This window comes from Pinus tabuliformis, chromosome 6, assembly GCF_031772625.1.
Source record: "Pinus tabuliformis cultivar Carrire ecotype Pingquan chromosome 6, CPIR1, whole genome shotgun sequence".
Taxonomy (NCBI): Eukaryota; Viridiplantae; Streptophyta; class Pinopsida; order Pinales; family Pinaceae; genus Pinus; species Pinus tabuliformis.
In genome coordinates, this window is record NC_142292.1 from 941,032,341 (window position 1) to 941,058,438 (window position 26,098).

Here is a 26,098-nt window from a genome sequence, read left to right on the forward strand (position 1 = left end):
TGAGTAGACCCGTTAGATATGGGCCATGTTTTGTCTTACCTATGGTATCATGGGATATTAAGAACATAACACTTTTTGGGCTAGAAACCAAAATATTGATAAGGGGATGATGGTTGACATTTGTCCAACCATCTGAAGCAATGGAGATCCAAATTCATTCCAACTATATTTAATGTCATGAAGTCTAGCTTCAACCTGAGCACTCTCTTCAGATAACACTGTTGTCCTCATCTTTTCATAACTAGGAGGTTTGTAACTTTTATGAGCATTCCTAATTAGATCATTTACCATTTCCTTCCAATAAGGAGACCTACAAACATTGAAAGCTATTCCATTTGCAAAAAAAAATTGTCTAATGGATACATCAAGATTTACCCTCCCTTTTACACACCATAATTTTCAAAGTGGGAAAGAAAAAATTGATGTTGAAAATGAGAGTGTGGACCACCAGCTTTCAATCTATTAGGATTATTTTTGGTTTGAGCTAAACCTTCAACAATATGTATCAACTTTTCAAGCTCATTAAATTTCTTAATTAGAAAGGCTTTCTCTGATTTAAGTACACTCAGACATAAAGTTGTTTGTTCTGTTTTTCCCATTCCAAGTAAATACCATGAAACTCTTCCCACATTCCCTGATTTTTGTACTTTACAAATAAGGACAAAACCAAACCTTTGAACCAGTTGTTCCACTTTCTTCCCCACTATAAAATTGAGTGAATTTCACAATTGTCCATAGTTTTTCTTCAAGTGTTTTTTTTTGCTTCTTGATATTCTTCGCTTTGGATTTTTTTTTTATACCAATATAGAATAATTTTGTTGGGAAAGGGGTGGTCTGCTTTGTGACGTTGATGAACTTTCTTCCATTGCAATGAGAAATGAGTGGAATAAAAAATAGATAATTCTGTAACACGACCAATTTTAATCTGCAAAATTTATATATTAAAATTTGTTTTAAAAAATAAATTAAACTAATACTTAATTTGAAAAGTATAATTAACTAAAAGTTAAAAGAGATAGATGTATTCACATGAAAAATTGGTGTTCGGTACAATGGACTCTACTCAGGGAGCAATCATAAATATACTAATGAGGGACAATATTGCTTTTAATATGGAATTAAATTCAAATCCTTAAATTTCATTATTATAATATTTTCTAGCTTAATTATTTAGGTTGAGAGCTAACGGTGTAAGTAACTCAGTTTGGGTACTATTATTGTTATTGCTTCAAATTCCTGTGAATGGTCTATCTCCTAACTTAAAAGACAAAAACAAAAAATCATTAAATGGAATCTAATAACACTAAAGATCTATCCCAAAAAATTCAAAAATGGATGTGGCGGCTAGAAGCAGTGGTATGAAAACAAATCAAAACGTTTAATGGACTAAGTTCATTACATACAATGAACTTTTAAAATATATTTGACATAATTGATAGAAAATGTGAGGAACATCAACGATATTGGTATTACAAAGAATAAATCTGTACACAAATTACTATCTATTATATAATGCCTATCCGTGTGAATGATGTTATTATCAGTTCTAAATTTTATCTTCTTATTAAAGTGGTTTCATTGTTCTCCCAGCAAGGAGCTCAACGGATTTTAAATGAGTTAATTTAAACATTTTGAAATCATTCAATTTGAATTTACTTTAAACTCACTTCATTAATTTTATATATATATATATATATGACACTGTCATACTTCTTCATATATATAACACTAACATAATCACTTTGATAAAAAATTGATCTTCTTTCTAGAGTCAACCATAGGAACTTGGTATCTTTACTGGGATACTGTAAGGAATCTCGAATTTTTCAGAAAACTTATGCTTATCGATGAACACATGCCTCAAGGGTCCCTTTAAGGACCACCTCTATGATAAAATATATCTATCAAAGATCATTTGTTGGAATTGTTAATGGAATAAAGAAAATAACCAACACCCATTTGGTTCTTATTTTTTTTACCAGGTTCTAGTGCACGGCTCAACGAGAAACAAGAGTCAAATTAGTTTTAGATGCAACTCAACGTAACTTACCATTTATGGAAGTGAAAATCCCGTTCAAGGTATGTATTATAGATTAAAAAAATTCACTCTTTTTGTGACTACTTTGGATGTCGAAGGCTTAGATTTTTGGAAACATCGATTTGATCTTAGCAAAATACTTCCAGAGATTTTAGGTGATTGTAAGAGAATGCATAACCCAAAACATGGAGTAAAAGTTTCAAGCTTGCAGGTAAGGTTGTAGGAGGGACTTTAGCTATGACTTTATAATATAGAATCCTAAATAAGGACATCTGGCAAATGCAGCCAATAAATACTGGTTAGATGGATTCTCCTGACATATTAACAAAGCTATCTAAGGCCCCACCAATTTGTGCATTAGAAGGTCATGCATCTTTTTCCATTAACTGATTTGAGTTTTAAGGACCCTGTTAATGATAACACTTCTAAAAGTAGCCTACAACGTCAATAGACGAAAGATATGAAGAGGTCTATTTTGGCATCCTTGTTTGCTCTTGAAGCGAAAGGCAGTTTATTCCCTCCAGCCAATCATCTGGTTCAATGCAGTGGTATTTCTAATGTGATTGTTTGCGAGAATGAGAATGAAGTTATTAGTCTAGATGATGATATTGAGTTCACAGTTATTGAAAAGGGGGTGGAGATAACCTATGGAAATTTATCAGAATTATTGGATTGCAATAAGAGTTGTGGAGAGATTGGTTTGAAATCTAGAGAAGAGGAAGGAAGCAATGTGAAAGGCACAAGTCTCTCACAAATTCGATAATCAGATTCTCTTTGTCCCTTATCGGAGTAGACTGTTGATGTTCAGGTATCTCAAATGGCTGGTGAACATAAACAAGAGAGGCACAGTGATTTGGGAAAGACATCTACTTGGAACGGTGATGATTTGGTTGAGAATGAATTTCTTAGTATGCTTAATCAAGATCATGATTTGATTTGTTCAGGCCCTGCAAGTGAACCAGAGTCTACCTGAGCAGGACTTTGCCACCAGTTTGATAAAGAGTTTTTCTTGGAAGCAAATAGCCTTGGGACTGGGCTTTATGTTCTCATTGTCTCCAATTTCACAGTGAAGTCCTCCTTTCATGTTGTATAGTGGATTTTTCAGATTTCTATAAACTTTGTGGGAATGGAAAGCTACTAAATTTTTATTCATAGGAATGAGTCGTTTGTTCAAAGTTAAAAAACAACCTATATAAATTGTTTGTTCTTGTCCCTGGACAAAATTTTGATGATACAAAATAAAAAATTCTTCCTGTAATTGCACCTTTTTGTGCAAATCATCAACAAATATTTGTTTCATTTCAAAATTCCCTTCTTAAATCAAAATTCCCAATGTCATAAATGGAGAACATTCTCAAACCATCAACGTAACAAAAATTTATGTGTTCATGAATAAAACTTTCAAGAGTATCAGACACGGTGAGCGAAGAATAGGAAAACTGCACAGATTGGTTTTACGGTGTATCCGAGATTGTTGTTGACAAAAAATGGTCGAGATGGCACTTAAGCTAACTCGCTGGGGGTGTGAAGTTGCTCATTTTTCTCTGATTAGCGCCTTGGATATATCTGCTGAATGGTAATCCTCCATCTCCTGCGAGTCTGTTTACTCCAAAGATTAATCCAAATCTAATTCCCTCTGGTCTATAGTCCTCTATCAAACATAGGTCCTTACACAGACTCAAACACAAGACCACATGCAAACTCAGACTCAAATAAAATCACACACACAACAGAGCATTTGTTGAGAACAAAATAGGTAAGTTTATATATATATATATATATAATATATACATACCCTTCCAACAGATACATTGTTTGTTACCTTTTCCATTCCCTATACAATGAACCGTTGCCACTGACATGAATTAGCTTTCACTTCTCAAAAAATTAGTACTTTATCCACCATTGGAATGGAAATATAAACCCAAAAAGTAGATGACTCACTAGATGAAAATGTTAGTAGCTATGTCAACTGCTAAATCGAGAACGTGGCTTTCATGCTTTTCTCCAATTTCAATTCTGCCTTTAATTTTCAGAATTCAATTCATGCCTTTTGAGAATGATTTTGCTCTGATTTTGTGTTGATTCACGCAATAGTTAATTCCTCTTGGTATGTGCTAACTTAAAACACTCAATGAGCCTAAATGCCAAGGGAAATATATCTGATGCAGTAGAGGAGCCAAAAAGAAATGCACAACGAATCTCCATTTTTTCTTATAAGTTCAAATGTAACCGTTATACAGGTAAAATGATATACTTTTTAAACCCCCACTCATCATTGTTATAAGCAAAATGTTATATTTCTTAAACCTCTTGATATATTAGATAAAAATCAGACTTGAATTGAAAAAGGAAGGAGTTGTAGCTCATAGGTGAGTACTGCACCTGGAGACTGCACTCAAACAAAGAGAACTCTCTCCGTACACTCTACATTCATCAAATGAGAAATTACATCATTAAGTACATTACTAGAACTCAGGAAGTTGCAACCAAACTCCTAAACTCTAGGAATAAATCCTAAATTAAGGAGATACGTTACAACTTGTGTAACCATTTCTCCATTAATACAAAATAATATTAATTATTTTCAACTCCCCCCCTTAATGGAGAAAGGATTATCCCAAACTCCTAGCATCCCTCTAAACAATTCAAACTTTACACGCCCAAGAGGCTTAGTAAAAATATCAGCCATGTTATCACAAGTTTTACAATATTCAACACTTTCTCTTTTGATTGTTGTTTCTCTCAAACAAAATGAACCTGAGTATCGATATGCTTGGTAGTTTTATGAAAGACTGGATTGTATGCAAGCTTGATGGTACTCTGGTTGTCGGTTTTGATAATAGTTGATTCTTTCTGCTCTTCTCCTGCATCGTTGAGAAGTCTTCTCAACCAGATAGCTTCACATGTGGCTGCACACAATGCTTGGTACTCAGCTTCACATGAAGATAGAGCTACAGCGCTCTGCTTTTTACTGCTCCATGCTATGACCCCAGATCCAATGCTGAATGCGAAACCTGTGATAGATCTTCGATCATCCAAGTTACCTTCCCAATCGAAATCTGAAAAACCTGCTAGAATAACATCAGAAGTGTCAGTGTACAAAATGCCATAATTACTAGTACCACTAAGATACCTCAACACACTTTTTGCTGCGACCCAGTGACTTTCGAGTGGTTTTGACATGAATTGACTTATCACACTAACATAGTATGCCAAATCTGGTCTAGTTGTATTTAGATATATCAAATTGCCAACTAGTTTTCTGTACATGGATGCATCCACCTCTTTAGTACCGTCGTCACTACTCAACTTTAAGTTCTGCTGTAATGGTGTTGCTACTGATCTACACTGCTCCATTGTGAACCTTTCCAGCAAGCTTTTGGCATACTTCCCTTGAGTAAGAAAGGTTTGTCCAGAGTCTTTCCATACCTCCAATCCCAAGCAATAATGAAGGTTTTCGAGGTCTTTCCATCTCAAACACTTGTGACATCTGATTTCTTTGATCAGATTGTTAGCATTCCCTGTTATGATCATATCATCTACATACAAAGAAATCAAAATAATTTGCCTTTGTTTATTAAACTTGGTATACAGATTTGGATCATTCAAGCTCCTATGAGAGCCATTTTGTACAAAAAATGAGTCAATTTTCTCATACCACGACCTGGGTGCCTGTTTTAAACCATAAAGTTCCTTTTTCAATTTACACACAAGATGTTCCTACCCCTTTTTCACAAAACCTTCAAGCTATACTAAATAAATTTCTTCCTTCAAGTCACCATTCAGAAATGCAGACTTAACATCTAGCTTGTGTAGCTGCCATTTGTGTTTTGTTGCTAAGGAAATTAGCATTCTAATGGTGTTTAATTTGGCTACAGGAGAAAAGGTGTGATCGAAATCTATTCCCTCTTGTTTTGAGTAACCCTTTGCTACCAGTCTAGCTTTAAGTTTCTCTATACTCCCATCTGCATTTATTTTTGGTTTATAAAGCCATTTGCATCCTATGGGGGTTTTACCTTCAAGCAATTCAACCAAATCCCAAGTATGGTTTCTGTTTATTGACTTTATTTCCTCATACATTGCAGCCCTCCATGCATCAGATTTACTTGCTTCCTCATAATTTGCAAGTTCTACAATGTTTAAGATCTTTGACATTAATGCATAGTCTTTCAATTTAGAAGGTAATCGAGAATTCCTACTTGATCTCCTTGGTAGGGGACTTACCTCAAATCTGTCTATTTCAGCCTTTTCTAGGCTTGCATTATTGATTACATTTCCTGTTACTTCTTCTTCTTGTTTTTGCTCCTGCTCTTCATCTTCCTCACTGTTTTCTTCTGTTAGCAATGGAATGTGCCAATCACTATTAGAGTCATCCTTTCCTTCTTCAACCTGTTCTAGTTCTAACATTGTAAATTCCCCAGGATTCCCAAGATTGAAAGGACCAACATGTTCGCCCTCCATAAGTCGCATAAGGCCTTCAACCAGATCAGAAACGAACTGGAAACTCCGTGTCTGTTTCCCATTTCCATAGACTGTCAAAGGCTCCTTGCGCAAAGCCTGAGCAACAAAATTACTTACAACCCGACCATCATCAAGGCACATTCGCGGACCGTATGTATTGAAAATTCGAGCAATCCGAACCTCAACATTTGCTCCCCTGTGATAATCCATAGTCAGAGTTTTGGCTGTTCTCTTACACTCATCCTAGCAACTGTGGACTCACAAGAAAAATGTTATATTTCTTAAACCTCTTGATGTATTTGGTAAAGATTATGAAAATATTTCATGCTCTTCACATGTTAATATCTAAATTGAGGGTTTTCTTATTGCGTCCAAGAACTTATCGTCACCCAAGAAAAATATTATTTAAGTTAAAAGAAGGTAAGGTAAACTCTAATAAAAAACAAAATGAATATATATTTTTGATGATTTTTAATTAAAAGGAGTGATGATTTTTTAATTCACGACATTTTATATTTATTAGCAAAAGAAATTATATAATTGCCATATCTATATCTAGTTCTTTTATTGAGCTTAATTTATGACTCACAAAAAATAAAGAGACAGAGCCATAATGCTCCTCAAGGTAACAACATACAATAACACAGTTTCTTCACTAGTCATTTTCCAACTATCTCAGACAACACCAAATAGAAATACGATAGTTCTTTCTGGGTCTCTCGTATCCAAGAACAAGAGGCATATCTAGTACATCATAACTTACATTGTTCCCCACATTCATTACTATAACATATGACACTTAAAATATAACATAACAACACATCTAATGTTACTAATAACAACTTGACCATAATTGACTTAAATAGACAATATACACCATGAGAAAACTTAATAGCACTCGCTCCGACATAACAATAACAATATACACCTAGGGCTAAATATAAAACCATACATGCCACAAAAGAAACCACATTTATAAAACAAAGTGCTATGGTGACATGAATGCACCAAATGACTTTGGACCAAAAAACAACAAACATTAAAGCACCAACTTGGAACCGTAGGGCATATGTTAGACTGAAATCCTTACTCGAGGTCCAGAGAGGCCAAAGATATCACCTCAAAACCATACAGAGATACAATAAAACCAACCTAACAAAATCATTTTTTAAAACAACAATAAAACCATCTATAGCACTGTGGATTCATAAAACTGAAAACAAAGACTAGACAAGTTTCTACACAATAGTGCAGTTATATACATAAAACATAATTCAACCAAAACATGTTGAGACCGCCATGAAGAGACCGTACCTGGAACATGTTTGCCAAAATTATAACAAAAAACATCAAACCAACCCTCACTGGTCCTGATTTGAGGGTACTATAGTTGGATCCCGAGCATGCCATCTAGAGGATTAGTGAGATCACTAGAGGCTAGGGAAAATTTTAGGGGCTAATATTCACAAGTGGGCTAATTTTCTATGCTTTTTCAAAAAAAAAGATTCGTTGATTTGCATTTTTTCTAAAAATTATTCGCCTAAATTGTATAGTGTAAAATATTTATACCTTAAAAATCGCCAAAAATTTATATAGGGACTATATAAAAATATTAGAAATTTGAATACTTTTACAAAACCATTTCCAAACATTTCAAAAATTGCATATTATGTCCTAGTGAGATTCGCCAAGGTTTCTAAACTTCAAAATAAATTTTCATCCTTAAAATTTTCCATGCTAGAGGCTGAATCAATCACCGGAAAACTTTCCACCAGAGCCAAATGGGAATCCACATTGTCTGAAGAAAACCTTTGATTCCGAGGCATAGGTTTGATGTCCTCCAATGAAAAAGATACATTGCAATTCTTCACTTTCTTATCTTTGAAAATTAAATGCAACAATCTAGCCATTTGTTGGTGTAAAGCCAAAGAATTCAAGAAATGAAGTTGCCTTTTCCTCAATCTACCAAGATCAGGAACCCATTTCATATCCTCCCCCACTACTCTAGAATATGAGTGATACAATCAAACAATAAAATTTCTTCTTTCCTCACCTCAAGAGGAACAACATTAAAGAAAGTAGCAATAGAGGTATAGGCAAAAGAACGAACTCATTTATACCATACATTACCTACAACACCCCTCCTCCTTATCATTCTTTGGCGATAACGCATGAGCACAGTGGCAAGGGAACAATGTGAACAACCACTAAGTAGATCTCTACCTGAGAAACAAAAAGATGGACAAGACATAGAGCCTTGAAACCTGAGCTAAAAGCTACTAAATCATCCCACAATTACCACATAATAAGATCAAATTCTAGTAAAATTTCAAATTCACCACAAAGAAGATACATAACACACCATATTCCCCAAAACCATAACAAATGATGAAAGCTCCACATACCCACCCCAAGGAAAAAATCAATTACATCGCTCAACATCACAAAAAAAACAAAATCCAAGATAGTAAAAAAAATTACACTTAAAAATACTTTTTTTTCAACCACATGGTGAACTGGTATCTGTTAATCCTAATCTATGGGAGACCCATGATCAATCCTTGGAGCTGCCACTATAACACCAAGCATACATCCAACTACCTGCAATTCGATATACTAAGATCCTTTGATTTTAGCAAAGCGAGACTCACGTGCGGCCAAGGTGGGGGTGGGGAATCTGCTTCTCCACCCGCCACCACAGCAAGTCAGTGTACTCAATGAGATTTGAACTTCGGTCCCCTGAACTTCGCCCAAGTAAACTTATCGTCAAACCACACATCACTGTACTACACTTACATACTTACTAAAATCCCAAATTCACACACTTAAGACACTCCAATAAGTATGACAAAAACACCCAATGAAATTCTTTAAACATTACCCACCATTGTTGACAGAGCAATTACTCTCTAACCACAGTAAAGCAAACGAGAAAACAAACTACCATCAACATAATTCAATGTTTGCAAAAAAAGATTAAATACCTCTTCAGTAACTATTGTATTTTCCACGACAAAAGAGGTGACAAGTATAGAGTTAATTAAAAGAAGTATTATAATATATTATTAAAAATATTACTATACTATAATAAAATATAATATATTATTAAAAATAATATTATAATATATTAATAATGGTACTAAAAAATTCTACTACTGTGGATTCTCCGGTCAAAAATTCAAAAAGCACAAACCACAGATCTCTGAAATCCAATGGTATTTTCATTGCGTTATTATTAACATTACAATTAAATTTCAAAGAAATGCGATAAAAATGTTTTTTTTCCATTATCATCTATATATGCAATATTTTAATGTCCATATAATATAATTTTATCCATTTTAAAAAAATAATATAAAAAAACTTATTCTTGTACTTTTAAATATAAAAAAAAGATTTACAATTTTTATAAAAATATTTCAATATAATATTGAAATAAACTATTTAAATGTAAGTAATTTTTAAATTATTTCAGCATTAATTAATTAATTACATATATAATAAATTAGTATTTATCATAATTAAGTATTTCAAAATACAACGGCCTGGAGTATGCCGTAAAACTGCTTCTGCTTGGCTAAGAGCTCGTCTTCCTCGGACGTAAGGAAACAGGTTAACGGCCCAAGACCCAGAGGCATCTGGCAGGAGTGAGAGCCTGCTCCCGATTACGGACCACCAGTAGGGTTATGTCAGGTGGCGTGGTTTTCCTATTTAACAGTGATGAGTCAACCCAGCGTTCGCGGATAGCAGCCAGAGATGGCTGTCCTCACTGTTGGTTTGACACCTGAGTTGATAGGTTTTACCACCTTCGGAAAAAAAAAAAGTATTTCAAAATACAAACTAAAGTAATTGAAAGATAAAAAATTTTAAAATACTTTGTGGTACTCTAATTTAGATACTGAGAAGGGACGGAGATGCTGACAGACAGTGCGTGAGAAGAATTGATAAGCGCAATGTTGAGAATTTGTTCCGTATGCTAATGATCGCTGTAGAGAGAGAGGACGTTTGTCTCGTTTGTAACTGATGGATTGTTCCAGAGAGGGAAGCACGGGTAGAAAACTATACCTCCGTTGAAGGGAGGTTGAAAAACAGAAATAAATCTCAAATCTGAACTTGTTTCAAATGTTAATTGCAAATGTTTCAGATTTGGTAATGTTTCAATGCAAGGAAGAAAGAGTATCCTTCAATATAATTCAAACCCCTTCAAAACCCTTTCAGTAGACAAAATTGAGCTACAGGTATGTAATAACCTCCCTTTTCTTTTAATAGTTTAACCTTCATGTCGTTGCTCTCTCCATGAATCTACCATGCTGAATAAATTTAGTATTTTAACTGGTTTTTTTCATAATAGTTTAATCTCCTAGATTATATTTCTTATTAATTTAACCCACCTATCGTTGTTTAATTTGTTTGGGGAGTTATCCTACCTATAGGATATATTGTCTATCTTTACGATTTCTGAATGGTTTAGTAACCTCTCAAGTTTAACGAGTTCATTTCTATTTATTCTACTCGAAGGTAAGGTTTTTTTAATTTCACATGTATGTTTTAATTAGCCAATTGAACCGCAAGCAATTTTGTTGCTGTTAGTTTCATTGACCTTCACGTCTTATTAGTTTACCATCGATCCTTATTTAAGTCTTTTTTAAGTCTTTTTTCCTATGCAGATTAATTTCATATTGCCTACTCATTAGAGTTGGTTTTGTAGTTTAAAAATCAACAGAGTGTTACATAACTTCTATTCCATGTTATTTCTATAATCGATTGGTTTGGTAGTTTTCATATCAACAATGTAGATAAGAATTATTTTATTTTATTTTATTTCTCTAATTTATTATAGAAAGAATAGTTAATAAGTTCTAATGTGTTAATTTTTTTAAGGTTATATTGTTTTTTGTTTCGATAATTGCATTTCAATATTTGCATATAAGATTCACCCCATAATAACTTAACATTATTTAGATTTACAATATTATTTAACAACATATGCAATTGTATAGAAAGAACGGTAGCGGAACATAAAGAAACAATAGAAGAAAATCATTCATACGTAGAGATATCAAAATTGGTAGGAAACCAGGGTAAAACTGACAATAAGGAAAACCCTTCAAATTCTTCTTCTTATTAGATTTTCATTGAATGATTCAGCAAAAGAGAGTATAATGATCCATTTCTTCATCCATACAACTATCCAGCAAAAATCAACCAAACAACATCATGAGATGAACCCAATAATGGCAATGACCAAAACCCTAATTCAGAAGCCTGCAATCCACTATCACTCTTTGCTGTCAACTTCTGAACCTTGGCCAATGGGTCAAACCTACGATCGACCGATAAGAACAAACCCTAGGTCCCAACCACATGGATGATGCAATGTGTGTGCGGCTAAAAGGCTTCAACCTAACATATGAGGCCGTGTGTGTGCGGTGTCATCCAAAAATTGCCTGTGACAAGCCTTTTGTTATAACCCAAAAAACCTAGACATGTGTGAGCTTCAGACCCAGTAATCTCAGACTTGTACGAACCAACTTTTTGCGAACTTCCTCAGACTTGTGTGATCCAAAACCAAAGAATAGAAGAGAATAATGTTCTATGAGGATGTTGAAACATGGTTGAGGTCACTTGTATTTGTAGACTTCTAAGGGTATCCAATTTTCTTTAGAGTTGACCTGATCAAATGTGTACATGTGGGATTTAATTCAAAAATACATTTTCCATTGTCCAAATTGAGCACTTCAATAGTCAAAATTGGCCCTCTCAAAAAGAGGAATCTCATCCCATGGTTGGAATTTTTCACTAGCCTACCAAATTAACACTCCCTCTCAGCTAGGGAGAAATTCTAATTGTATCATGTAATCATCACAAGTATTCTGTCATCAAATCATATTCAATCTCAAGTATCTCATCATCTAATGTCGTCACTGCATATATGAGTTCATATATGTTTATCTTTTGATTGTCTATTCTCATATGTCGAATCTAAAAAAAAGGAATTTGATATCGGAGTGGAGCCTAAGCTACCATCCTCTATCACATCGAAGAGCACATCTCAACCTGAAATCTTTTCTAGTGGAGATCTCGATGCTACCACCTAGGAAACATCAGGGAACTTATCATCAAGGAGCACATTTCACCCTGGAACTACATTGGGGAGCACATCTTAACCCAGAATCTTATGGGAGAGAAAAAAATATTTTACTTTATATTGAACAATAGGTGATATAGGGGAGCACAAATCAACCCATCCTATTTCCCACTGATTTTTCCATCAATTACCCTAAAGAGTTGTGTGGTAGAACACTTACATCATAATCAAGTTGGGTTGTACACCCCCAAGTACGCTCTCAACTCGTTGGGCAGATGGGGAGCGATATTACCAACAAGCCCAACTTGTGGGTAGGATGCCAATTCGGGTATGCTCTGCATAGACCAAGATAGGGGAGATAACATCTTCGACCCTATGGGTGACAGATAGGGGAGAAACATCTATAAAATTATTTTCCAGAGATTCCTCAACCCTAGGAGCCCTCTATCCCAATTCCTCACCTTGGGAGCTCAGACAGGGGGAGGAGTTGACTCAGTGTTCTCGATCAATCTTGCTCTCTGTAGATCAGAAACATATCATCATTCTCATAGCCGGTGTCAACCTAATCATCATTAGGTTGCAATAGCATTGTCTCTTTTTCATATAGGTCATTATATCAAATATTATATTAGAACAAATATATATTGCAAAAAGGATACCTTATTCATCCTCCCCCTCATGGAGGTAGCAACCAAAAGCCTAATCTTGTTTCGTACAACAACACCAACTGAATATATCTCAGTCCCAACTATATATGGGATTCTCTGCCAATCATATCCTACTCATTATTATCTCAATGTATCCCTGGCATATCTAGAACTTGCTCAAACAACTCTCCAAAGACCTTCTTCAACATGCCTCACATCTAGTTATTCCAACAATATCATATTCAATCTCAGCGATGATTAAAGCTACAAACTTCTCATCCAAGAATATCATGGAAGATATCACATTAAGACAACACCCATATGTCCTCAACAATAACAATCTAAAATAGGATGAGTACATCCATGGAGTCATATATCATAGGAATAATATCTCAGACCAAAAATTTATCGTCTCATGCAAACATCTCGAAGGGTGTTTGTTGACAACTCAATGTGTATGCAGTGACTCAAGCATGAATTGACTCAGATTATATGCAAAACATATGAATATATAGATGAGTGTTCACAAGAAACATCAGTGCTTTAATCAACTATCAATTGCCAAGGCAAGTCCAACAATATCTATGCATAATTCAATCAAAGTGTTTAAGGATTTGTTTTTCTAATTTCCAACAATTCTTCAATGATATAGATTTTCTTTTTCAAACTTTAGAAAGTAATCCATCATGCCACGATTCTTCATTTTGAACTCCTAAGGCCAACTCCCTCTTATTTTGATCATCAAAGGCTCATTACGTGTCAAGAATACACCATCAACATATAAAACCAAAATCAAAGGCATACATTAGACCACTTCTAAAGTAGAGGTTTGGATCGACACATCTTCAAGGCTTCAACAGATATATATAAAATCCATATTAAATTTCTTTAAGTGATATATATATATATATATATAATAAATTTTTAATATTAATATTTAAAATGTTATATGTCAACTTGATATTGAATGATAAATGAATTACACATCTTTAAAAAAAATAAAAATAGATTACTATATATATATATATATATATATATATATATATATATATATATATATTAGACGTGCTTCAATTATATTTTTAAATTAAAAACATATATTTGTTAAGACTTTTTATATATCATTATTTTTCTTCTAAATATTTTTTAAAATTATCTATATATAATTTTTTATATTAATATATGAAATGTTAAATGTTAACTTTATATTAAAAAATGAATGAATTACAAATCTCTAAAAAAAACAATTAATTGAAATATATATATATATATCTATATATATATATATATATATATATATATATATATATATATATATATATATATAACCATTTTTGTTATTAATATTTTTTAAAGGTTATATATCAACTTTATATTAAAAATGAAATAAATTATATATTTACCATTACAAGTGAAAATACAAATATACAGATATATAGTATGACATTTAAATATTTTGTTTTTGTATAAGAATATAATATTTTTTGGTTATTAGTATATTTTTATTTTAAAAAATATATTCCAATTAAACATAGAATGAATTACATATTATGTAATATTAATTATGTTGTTTTTTCATGGTATGTCAACTACATATTAAATATATTAAGTAGTGAAGGAATTATATATCTCTTTAATATCAAGAATTAAATTATTATTTTTATCTTTACTTTCAATTATTTTATCTCTATATATCTAAATGTAAAATTAATATGAACATTTACATATTTTATTTATGGGAAATGTTGATTTTTTTTTGTTATTATTATAAATTATTAATTTGATATTTTGTTATTATTATTATTTTTTAATTTGTTATTGTAAGTATTATTTTATTGTTTTTATATATAACATTACGTGACATTGGTCCACATTGCAAAGATGATGAACAAAGAGGAAGGGTTGGAAATAAATGTTTTTGTGCTTTCGAAAATGCTAGTAAACCTCATATTCACCTCCTCTGACAAACACAATGATTCTCCTCCGTTAATACAGGTGGAATCTCCTTGAGGCTAACATTATTAGGCGAGCTAGATTTATGTGATATTTTTATATTGAGACATTTTTATAGCCATGAATGTTAATTTTTCGTAATGTACTTACATTAGTTTTCTTTATAGTTTAAATAATATATTTATATCATTTTCAATATGAAATGTTAAGGTTTTGAAACTCTACTATTGGTTTGGCTTCTCAAGTGCCATACTAGTAGTTTATGAAAAACAACTATGAACCTCCTCTTAAAAGTATTTAAAGTGTCTAATCTTAAAAAAATATATATTAGAAAGACATTTAGAATTTTGATTTATTAAATAGGTTGAGAAATCAAATTTTAAAAAATCAAATCAGGGAAAATTTTAGGGGATAATATTGGCACGTGGGTTAATTTTCTATATTTTTTCCAAAAAAAAGATTCCCCAATTTCTATTTTTTCTAAAAATAATTCTCTCGGGATTTATATATAAATTACTTTACCTTAAAAATCATCAAAGTCTTATATAAAATAAAATATTATAATCATAAATCCAAATATTTTTACAAGAATGTCATCAAACATTTTACAATCTTTCTATTAAATACTAGTGAGGTTTACTAATTTTTCTAAACTTTAAGATAAACTTCCATTGTTAAAATTTTCTGTGAATCAAAAATTTATTTTTTTAATATAAAAATTTAACATACAAAGTCAATTAAATAGTAAACACATGCTCTTTTTCATCAGGCTTTTAATAAATCGAATCTTTCTTTTAATAAATATAAGTTATAATCATATTAATTTCGTAAAATGTATTAGAAAAATAATATTTAAAAATACACATTTCTTTAGATATTTTCAAATATAAATTTAAATACTAACTTATGAGGGGGTTGGTCCCTCCACACAAGTGGCATCACACATGTAATAAAATCATTATGTGGGTGGTGTGTGTTATGGTGCAGTGCAGGAATTGGGGTGTCCTTGTAGGACAACTCAATCTACCACTCTATCCTTTGGTTAATCATGCATATAGAATGGAAGGTGGTGATAAGGAATGGACTTGTATCATGTCGCATGGGTGGTGAATATCAAATTCGCTCACATTTCATGTTTAAATGGAAGTTATGCTAGTTGGTTTTTGTGGTACAGTCTATTGCATTGTGTTTTATTACATCTTTACTCTGTGTTAAGGTATTCCTAACCTAGTTTTGTTATTCAGTTCTCTTTTATTTCTATTTTGATAGATTTTTTCAATAATCTATCCATTTAATATTTTTTTCTATTCTTTAATTATCTCTCGATGTCTCTCATGTTGGATTTGTCTTTTGATGGGGGTTGGAGAAAGAATCTAGATGGATTTTGTTTGTTCTTGTACATTGGGTTGTTTGTGTCTAATTCTTGTTCGAAGATCAAGGCATTATTTTCCCCACCTCTAGGTATTGGTCCTTAAGTCGATTTATGTTTCTTATGAGCACTAGAAATCGGCTCTTTGGTTAGATATTTCTTGACTCATATTTTGGATGCTTGGGTATCATAATTTTTGTTCTCTCATTGAATTCTGGTGCTCAATTTATATATGGAGATATTACTTTTCACCCTAAAGACCCAGGGGAGTTTAGTGGTTTTGGTTCTTTGTAACATCCAAAAATCCTCCTTGTTGTGACCTTCTCCTTGACAACCTCTTTATTTTATCTAGAAGGGTGGGAGGAGTTGTGCGTTTTCTTAGTTTAGTTGGTACATAATACTTGGTGGAATTTATTTTTATTCTTTGTGGGTTCTCTGTTGAGGTGTGAATTCTAATTTTATAGTAGGTGGGATAGGCGGTCTTTTGTGTGGCTTCCCTCTTACAATAGTTTGGAAAATGATGAACTTTGTTTTTCAATAGTTGGGAGAAGTGTTTTTTTGTGTGGATTCCCTCTTAAATTTTCTTACCAAAGGACTTCCAGGGGAAGTAATGGAGAAGGAGAGGTTGAATAACCTTGCAACCTTAATCCTAGGTGGAGGTTCGACGATCCAGGGAAAGATTTAATAATACTACCACGGTTGAAATTCATAATATCATATCAAATTTCGAGGACGAATTGTGTTTTAATAGAGATGGAAAGTTGTAATTGGATTCTTGATACTATATATTCCAAGTCTCACTAAACATGTTATATGTAAACAATTGACCTATAGTGGAAAATCGAAAATCACTTGGGAGGGGTTCTTGTGGAGTGCTCAGAAAATCAAATCAAAATAGGGCTATGAATTAATCAAGTTTTGTAAAAGGTGTATAAACTAAAAGATAAAGTCTCAACTTTGATTAAAGGGTTAGATAATCTTAGCACATGTTGATTTTACCTCTCATATATATTGGCTCCCCTTCTAATTAACATGGTCCATAAATACTTTGTCTTTATATATTAATCTCTATCATAAGGTTGCGGTTTTTAAATATGATAGGATTATAAAAATTAAAATCTTACTAATTTACTATAATTTTAGTTATTCTTTTTTATAGACACTACCAAGAAATTAACTCTAGAACAAACCAATAAAAAATCATAAAATATGGTACATTTCCTTTTGCTAATAACATAAATTAACAAGGGCAACTATGTAATGTTAGTACCTGCCAAATTTCAGTAAATACTAGTGAGTAGTTGTTTGTACCAATAAATTGACATGACACAATTTACTGTAATTTTGTTTTTGTAAGATATTAAGCCAAAACAACGTAGTTTAAAGTTCTAAAAATATTCAATTCAATTTAGTCGCAACAATAATTCAATTCAAAACCAAAAATTTCAACTACACAAGCAAAACATTTAAATTTTTCAAATTTAAACTTTTCCAAGATTGATTACCAGGCAAGCTTTCTATTACCATAGATGCAAAGTAACCCCATAACATTGAAGTAAGAATATTTTTAAGTAAGGGCATAGCTGCAACACAAGAACCAACCAACATGGATTGAAACAAATTATTGAGGTGTTGTTCTTTGACCTCAACTGGAAGTAGGTTGTCAATGTCCTTCTCTGGATCAAAAATCAACTCATTAACTGGGGCATCTGAATTCCCAATAGATGCAACTAATAGAATGGTCCCCTATTCAAGTTATTTCAGTGCCTTCCCAAGAGCCAAAACACATCCAAAATGGAATGAGAAAGAACTACAAAATTTTTAGTTCCTATCAAGAACAACCCACAAATTTCTAAATATCCAAAAGCATCATTAAATACAAGGGTCAAAGGTGGCTGGTAAACCAATGGAGTTTGCATTTGCTAATATGATTCTTGCATGTTTCCATACAATTTCCCTAAGATTGAGATTTGTTTAATGTTTTTCTTAGAAATCTTTACCAATCTATAATAGACCAATTGTAGAAAGTATAACACATTAATTTATCAAATATCACATTGTTAAACATTCTTACATCTTTAAAAAACATAAAATCTGAGTTCTAATCGAAAGGTACCTAGTGCTTCAGAGTAGCTAAGTTTCTAGTGTGCATTGGAGATTGGGGTATGACACCATTTGAAAGTTTTGCAACAATCTACCAACATCTTTCCCTTATCAAGATTTGAAAACATGAATTTATTCCCAACATTCATTTCAAATGTGGTTATGGATGTCTCACATTTAGGAAACGAAAAGGAGAATTCTTATAAAGGATAGAATGAGCTCATCAATGCCATTTTTATGGAAAGTGAACATTTTCACAAAATGATACTCGTATAGGTTGTTACATGAACAATATAGCAATGAGCATCCCAAATAGTTCTCCAGCTATCCTGGTAAATCTGTTGATAATTGAACATGCCCGAAGAATGACCAACAAGATTAACAAAAATGTTATTCATATGCATACCATGTTTGTAACAAGCATAGAATTGGTAGTTACTCCAATAGAGTGCAAGCTTATTTGTGAAAATTTCGAGTATCGTTCATGAATAACTAAAGAAATATATCATATTGTCTCGTACCAACATTCATTATACTATTGGAAAAGGGAATAAATATGTGAAAGATCACAGATGGTGACAAACTTTCAAGTACTTACCAAACTCTCTAAGCCAATAACAATTTTGGGCCTAAATCTTCTCTTACTTTAGAAAATTTGTACTTGAATGTATACATAAGCACAGTTGGTTCAACCACCCCAAGAATTAACAGAGGTTGACCTCCAATAAGAGAATGAATGATGCCACATATTGTAGTGGATGACAATGTCTAGACTGTAATAAAGATTCCATCTGCAACACATTTTATTTGTTAATTTTAAATACCATGTATTACTAAAGCATCTGCTAGGATGATAAAACATAACATTAACACCTAATTGTATTGATATTTTTGCTATATTTTACAAATTTTCTTTATAATAATATTAAACTTCTAAAGTGATTGTCTAACTTTATAATGAAATGTGTTCAAAATATTTCACTGAATCCATGCTTATAATCTTTCAGAGAAGTCTTATGTTTTTCTCATAAAACTACTGAAGATCTGCCTATAATGAAGGCTGGTTAGTAAATACCACTATATCATGAAGATTATCCCTTTCTAATATTCTTATTGTGTAGTAACGATCAGAAATAGAAACTCACATTAGAGAATGTCATAAAAAGGATAAACATAATTGTGCTTTTGTCTAGTTGTTCTCCAAAAGAAATTACTACAATATCAAAAGCAAAGAATATGTATGTTGTGGGAGCAAGGATCTTGTTCAAGCACCATTATTCCAACAATTATTTATATCATATAAGAAAATTTATCTACATAAAGTGCATTGGAGTTTGGACATGATGGATATATATCTGAATTTAAGAAAAAAAAAAATATTTATTTAAAAAGAAAGTCCAAATATGGTAGATATGAGTAGTAATTAAAGAAAGGAAATGATTCAATAATGCTCACAGTGGAAAATGGAAAATTGTTTAGAATTAATTCCATAATATCATTGCATGATCATTATAATGAGCTCGTCTTGAACTAAATACCCAAATCTTACATTGAAGTCACCAACCCAATCTTGTTTGTAACATAGCAACCCTCCCTTCAGATCATTCTAGATTCCTTGGAATGGTACAAAAGTCTCCTCCATGACAAAAAATGACTAGTGAAAATTTGCACTTGTTATTGAATAATCCATCCACATGACGATATTAAAAGAAAAATCATTGGAAATTTAAATGATATGAAAACATAATGAAAAAACAAACTTTTATAACTGACATTCTAATGTATGCTAGTACTTCAAGTTAAGTCAACATATCGAGTGTCAAGCCTAAATCTCCTTCATTACATAGTATATGTCTGCTAGACTCTTAGATACAAAACATGGTGATTCTATAGCAAGAAGCTCCATGGGATTGATATCTACATTGACTGAAATCACTTTTTCTCCTACCAATTCATTTAAAACCCAACATCACATTCATCGACACTAAAATATCCATCTATGTTTTTCACCAGCTGCTTATCATGGTCCATAGTATATTTCTCCCATCCACTAGAAGCAAATAGAGGTGCCATTCTACTACCAGATATCCCTTCTACATAATAACAAAATGAAACTTTAGACTTTTCATTGGGAAAACTGACATCAACACTTTCACATATCTTGTCAAAATCTAGATTTCCACTTTCCATTACACTATGAGACTTGGAAGCACATGGATAATCATGACCAATCAAACTTCTTGATTAAAAACCCTCAGACTCTTGCAAAGCATTCTGTCATCAAGAAGTCTAAAACACTAATATTTCCTACTTTCATCATCATAGGTGTTGGAGGTTGTTGACTCAGTTCTATTTAAGGAAACTTTACAACTCTTTGCAACTCCTAACTTGAATACATCTATGTTTTTTTCACTTCCAGGTGCATCTCTAGTGTTGTGGAAACAAATTTTTCTACATTTGGATAAAGACGACTACTTAGAATTTGACCCTCCTTTTATGGATGAGTTCATCTTTTGTGTAAGATGTTGTGAGATAGAGACCGGTGAGAATGTAGCACATAAAGATCCCCTTCCATGAAAATTATTATGACCCAATCTTATTTTGGAAAATAAATTCAGTCTAGTTCTCACAAAAAACTAAGAGATATCAATAGTAGATACTAGAAAGAAAAAGTTGCTCGGAAGCCACCAAAATTTTAATCAGATAAAAGTTTTGATCAACAAATTCATCTAAAATTCTGAATAGATGCTAAGTGTAGTAAAAATCAATAAAAATAAATTACATTGACTTTCCTATATGGTTCTAAAGTTCAAAAATAAAAACTAGAAGTTGGAAATTTGGAAAATGAGAGGATACAAATTGTTTACAAATATCATGGAATTGAAAGTATGTTGGAGTGTTCATTTTCATTCATATGGGTATCCTTCACCTAAATTCATTTGTTATGGATTTATAATAAATTCCAATTATGTGGACAATGACTCATTGCAAACTCATTGTAGAATCTAAAAAAGGCTCTTGGAATTTCGAAAGTAACCACCAAACATGGTGCTCATCAAATACTTTCAAAATGTGTTCAATATTTAGAGTCATTTCCCCAAGAGGAACATGAAGATGAATAAATTATAACAAACCTTTCAAACATAGGTTTTGAAGTCATTTCCATCCTTCCTAGAATTCAATTAGTTGACTTAGATGTGATAATAAATGTGTTTCTCTCTACAATATATGTTGTAATTCAAGTTGATAGAAAACATTCTAGTTTTCCTACTTCTCTGGAAGAACTCAAAGCTTCTACACAAAACCATGTAGAGTATATTATAGTTTAATATCATGATGCACCTCTACTTGCAATACATGACAATGTAAGTATGAAGTAAAAAAATCTATCAGAGTTGTTTTTTGTTTTCAAAAAGAAGGGATTCTTCCCCACATTTGAGGATAACATCCCTAGTAAATCCGACGGCATAGACTAGTTCAACCTAGATTCAAACCCAATGTCCGTTGGTATGGAACTAGCCAAATGGCCAATAACATTGGCAACAATCAGTTTAATGGTTGAGTTAACCCCTTAGGATATTGACATTGGAATTTTATATTGCATACTATCTTGTACAACACCTTAGGATAATTTCTATTAAAAATTACAGTGCTTCTCAACCAAAAAGTGAATCTCTATGGTCAATTTTAAGATAGTTTCTTGTTGGTTTATTTCATGAGCAAGAATTACATTCATATTCACAGTGCTTACCCTTCTTTTATTTTTTTCATGCTTGGAATTAGAATTCCATTTCTATATATTTCTTACGAGACTGCTTTCAATTTCTCTTATTTTGGTTGTGGTAATCTCAGAATCTGTCTGCATTGCACATTTACTTTTGTTGGTTGGGTAAATCTAGAACTATCCCCATTTTGGAATATACATGAGCTTTGTAGAGTAAAATGGAATCTACATACTCTCATTGCTTGTAAAATGGACTCTTCTAGTTGTGTGTTTTAAATGCATTTTCTACTTTAGGAGATTTAGCAGTAGAATAGGAAGGAGTTGTGAGCATATGAAGTCAGGTTTGTAGTACTTGTTAATATATTTATCATCCTTAATAGTAATTTTTTTATTATAATCTATTTTTTGTACCTATTATTTTGGTGACACTGCATGGATGATAGGAATTCTATATCAAATGGTAGACAAAGATGGCTATGGGTCTACGAGTTTCTTGAAGTAGGAGATGACCAGAGAGTTATGGAAAATTTAAAAAATATTGAAATGGGATTCAAAGATGTCCAATTGTATCTACTCACACCTAAGCATAGTGTTCTTGTGAACCTTATTGGTCTGCACTATTGCTTAGTTTGGCTAAGAATCAAGGTAAACAAATTTAATCCTTTCTTTTCTTCTATACATGTGAGAACATGACCATGTGTATGTGTAAGAGAGAGGTTTTTGCTAGAAATAAGTTAATTTGATTTCATATGAAATGAGTAGTGGTAATATTTTTGGTTGAATTCTTATGGTTGTGTCACATTTTTCCTAAGATGGATCTTTTAACTGAATTTGTTAGTAAGTCGGCTGAAGCTTTAGATAAAATTATTTAGATAATTAAAGATTTAAGATTTAAGTCATGTCTATTGGAAACAAAATTGAAATTGATAGAAATTATAGGAAATGTTTTGGAAGCTATTTAGTTTGGCAATGTAGGTAATTGGCTATGACAATTTAATCCTTTCTACTCCATGATGAACACATATGGCGAAACTTTGGCTACCATTTATAAAGGAGAAAAAACCACAACTTGACCTACAATTTTTTTATGAAAAAAATCCTTAAAAATGGATCATGATCTCTACCAATGCATAGAATTTGCATCGATTTCACTGGTTTTGGCATTTCCTTCTAGTGATTGAGCTAAAATTTTGGCATACTAGCTTCAAACAGAGCAAGAAAAATATAGAGATTTAAGTGAATCTTTAAAAAAAAGAAAGCAAAATACCAAAGTGAAGCTTTTAAAGTGCGGTGTTACAGATACAGAGCGAAGAAATGGAGAATGTCTTTGGGTTTTATAAGTTTTAATACCAACAATACCTCTATTGTTACCGATGTTGGCCATTAATATAATTGCCGTCAAACAGAGCAAGAGGGATATCCAAATTTAAGTGAATCTTTTGGAAGTGTATTGTTAGAGGTATAGGGCAACAAAAAGGGGATTGTCTTTGGATCTGAATGGTGTTAGTAGTACCTCCATAGTGTGAAATATTGGCCATTAATAAATTGTAAAATTATAAGTCCTTTGAACATGTATCACATGTTGTAATGTATATTTAACATTCTTATTGTTGCTCTATTACTTTAGCTTAGTCAGGTTGTATTTGATGTTATTAACTACCTTGGGGATGGTAATACAAGTTTAAAAAACAACTTTCACTATAGTTGAACACAAAAAAAAAATTGAAAGGAATTATTGTAATCCTCATAAGGTCTAAATGATATTCTATTCACCATGTTTTGGAATAAATAAATAATCAATGCCGTGAATGTAGAGTCCCTACCATAAGCTTAAAAATATATACTAACCAACTCTTAATAATCATGCTACTTGATCCTACACTTATTGATAACACTTTAGCATTGAATGGTGTATAACGAAAAAGGGAAATAGGATTTATAGGGTATTTATTCATCGAGATTCATAGAATAATATATTGCCTTATCCACAATAATTTCCCAACTTATAAACCTTGTCACCTGTATGAACCCTCACACAAATTAAGACATAAGTAAAGTTATCATGAAATTTTCCTTATATGTATTTAGGACCAAAAACTCAAACATTCAAATCATCATACATTACATTTATGAGAATTAAAGGTATATAAGCCTAGAAAAAATAATTATAAGAGTTTGGAAGGTTTTGTTTAATGGCCAAAATCCATAATTGTGGAAACTACACCCATGCATATAGAGGCCTCATGAACACAATCAAACATAGGCATTATGTGTTATTCTTTACAATTAAAAAGTGTTTTCAGGCCTGATTATTGCCCATTGGTGTCACATATTTCATATATCTATTGAAATCTATAAGTGGAACACTACGCAGGAATCTATATTACATCCTCCAATTATCCAAGCACTAATGAAAATTAGTTATGAAATTAATATTTCTCTTAGAGTTAATATATGTTCCTAAAAATGAAAATCAGTAGAGAAACACAAATGTTACCGTGGATTTTCAAGCGTCTGAATGGATGACTATTCAAAAGGATGAAGGAAGGACGAGGAGACTTGAGCACTTCTCTTGTGTTCCCTAAAGAAGCATATGGGTCGGACCATTAGCAATATGATAGTATGAGTTGAACACAAGGGAAGTGGATTTTTGAAAAGACTAAAACTTCTTCACCTACAAGGTTCTATCGAATAACCAACAGGTGCAATCAATGAAGATGAGGGTCCCATTTTTCATTATAATAATTGAATGGAAAATTAAAAAATAACAAAAAAAAACTAAAAATATTCATAATAAATTAAATTAAATATGAAGAATATGAGATAGGCACACAGAGCTTGCATGCTATCCATGTTCTCCCTATGGAATTCCACATTAAACTATTCACAGTTTAAAAATTAAGAACATTATACAAATTAAGAATTTAACTTCCAAAGATGGTGGCTTATTTGCTTCATAGTCGATTGTCTATTGTGGAAAGAAGAGACAAAGTGTTGTGAGGTCCTTGAGCTTTGTGGAAAAATTTATGTATCATTGCAATCTATCTTCAGAAACTAACAACAATAAGTCCAAACTCTCATCCTCGTCTGAGTTCCAGCCTCCTTCTAGGGTGGGAACTTACATCCATGGAATAATGATGAATAATGACCATGTTGCAGGCGTCTAGAGAGATGAAGCCAATAATGGGGGCTTTAGTGGATCTGTAGTGCTAAAATCCTAAATTTAGTCTAAACCAATGGAGGAGAGGAAACTGTGCAAAGTTTTTGTCGTTAAGAGCATTCTAGGTAAGATCTAAAATCATTGATCAATGTTACTTCTTTTCCTTGGAAAAGATTTCAACAATAATGTCTCTAGACAATTTTCCAATCGATATAGGTGGTGTTACTTAGTGAATTCTGGAAGCCAATTCTTATTAAATAAATGAAATAAGAGAAAAGAAGGAAAATCTAATTTTTTGTTTTGAATTGCTTGCTAATGCGAGGTAGAATTATACCAATAGATAATAATAACGACATTCTTATGGTTACAAAAAATATTATGACTGAATGTAATCTCGAACAATTTTAAATATGAAGAGAAAGGACGAAAATATTAATCTTCATGATATCAATTCTTTTCCAATTCAGTTGGACGATAGTATAGAAATTATTGAAGATCACCCCAAACGGTTCCATCACCAAAAAGAAGATCACCCCAAAAAGTTCCATCATT

The 26,098-nt window shown here is 32.2% G+C and overlaps 2 pseudogenes; one reads left to right on the forward strand and one right to left on the reverse strand.

Moving 5' to 3' along the window:
* Positions 1-21,822, reverse strand: part of LOC149262012 (uncharacterized) — a 33,151-nt pseudogene extending 11,329 nt beyond the window's left edge.
* A 1,670-nt stretch (positions 21,823-23,492) lies between these two features.
* On the forward strand, positions 23,493-23,912 carry LOC149262013 (uncharacterized; annotated as a pseudogene).
* The last annotated feature ends 2,186 nt before the right edge of the window (positions 23,913-26,098 follow it).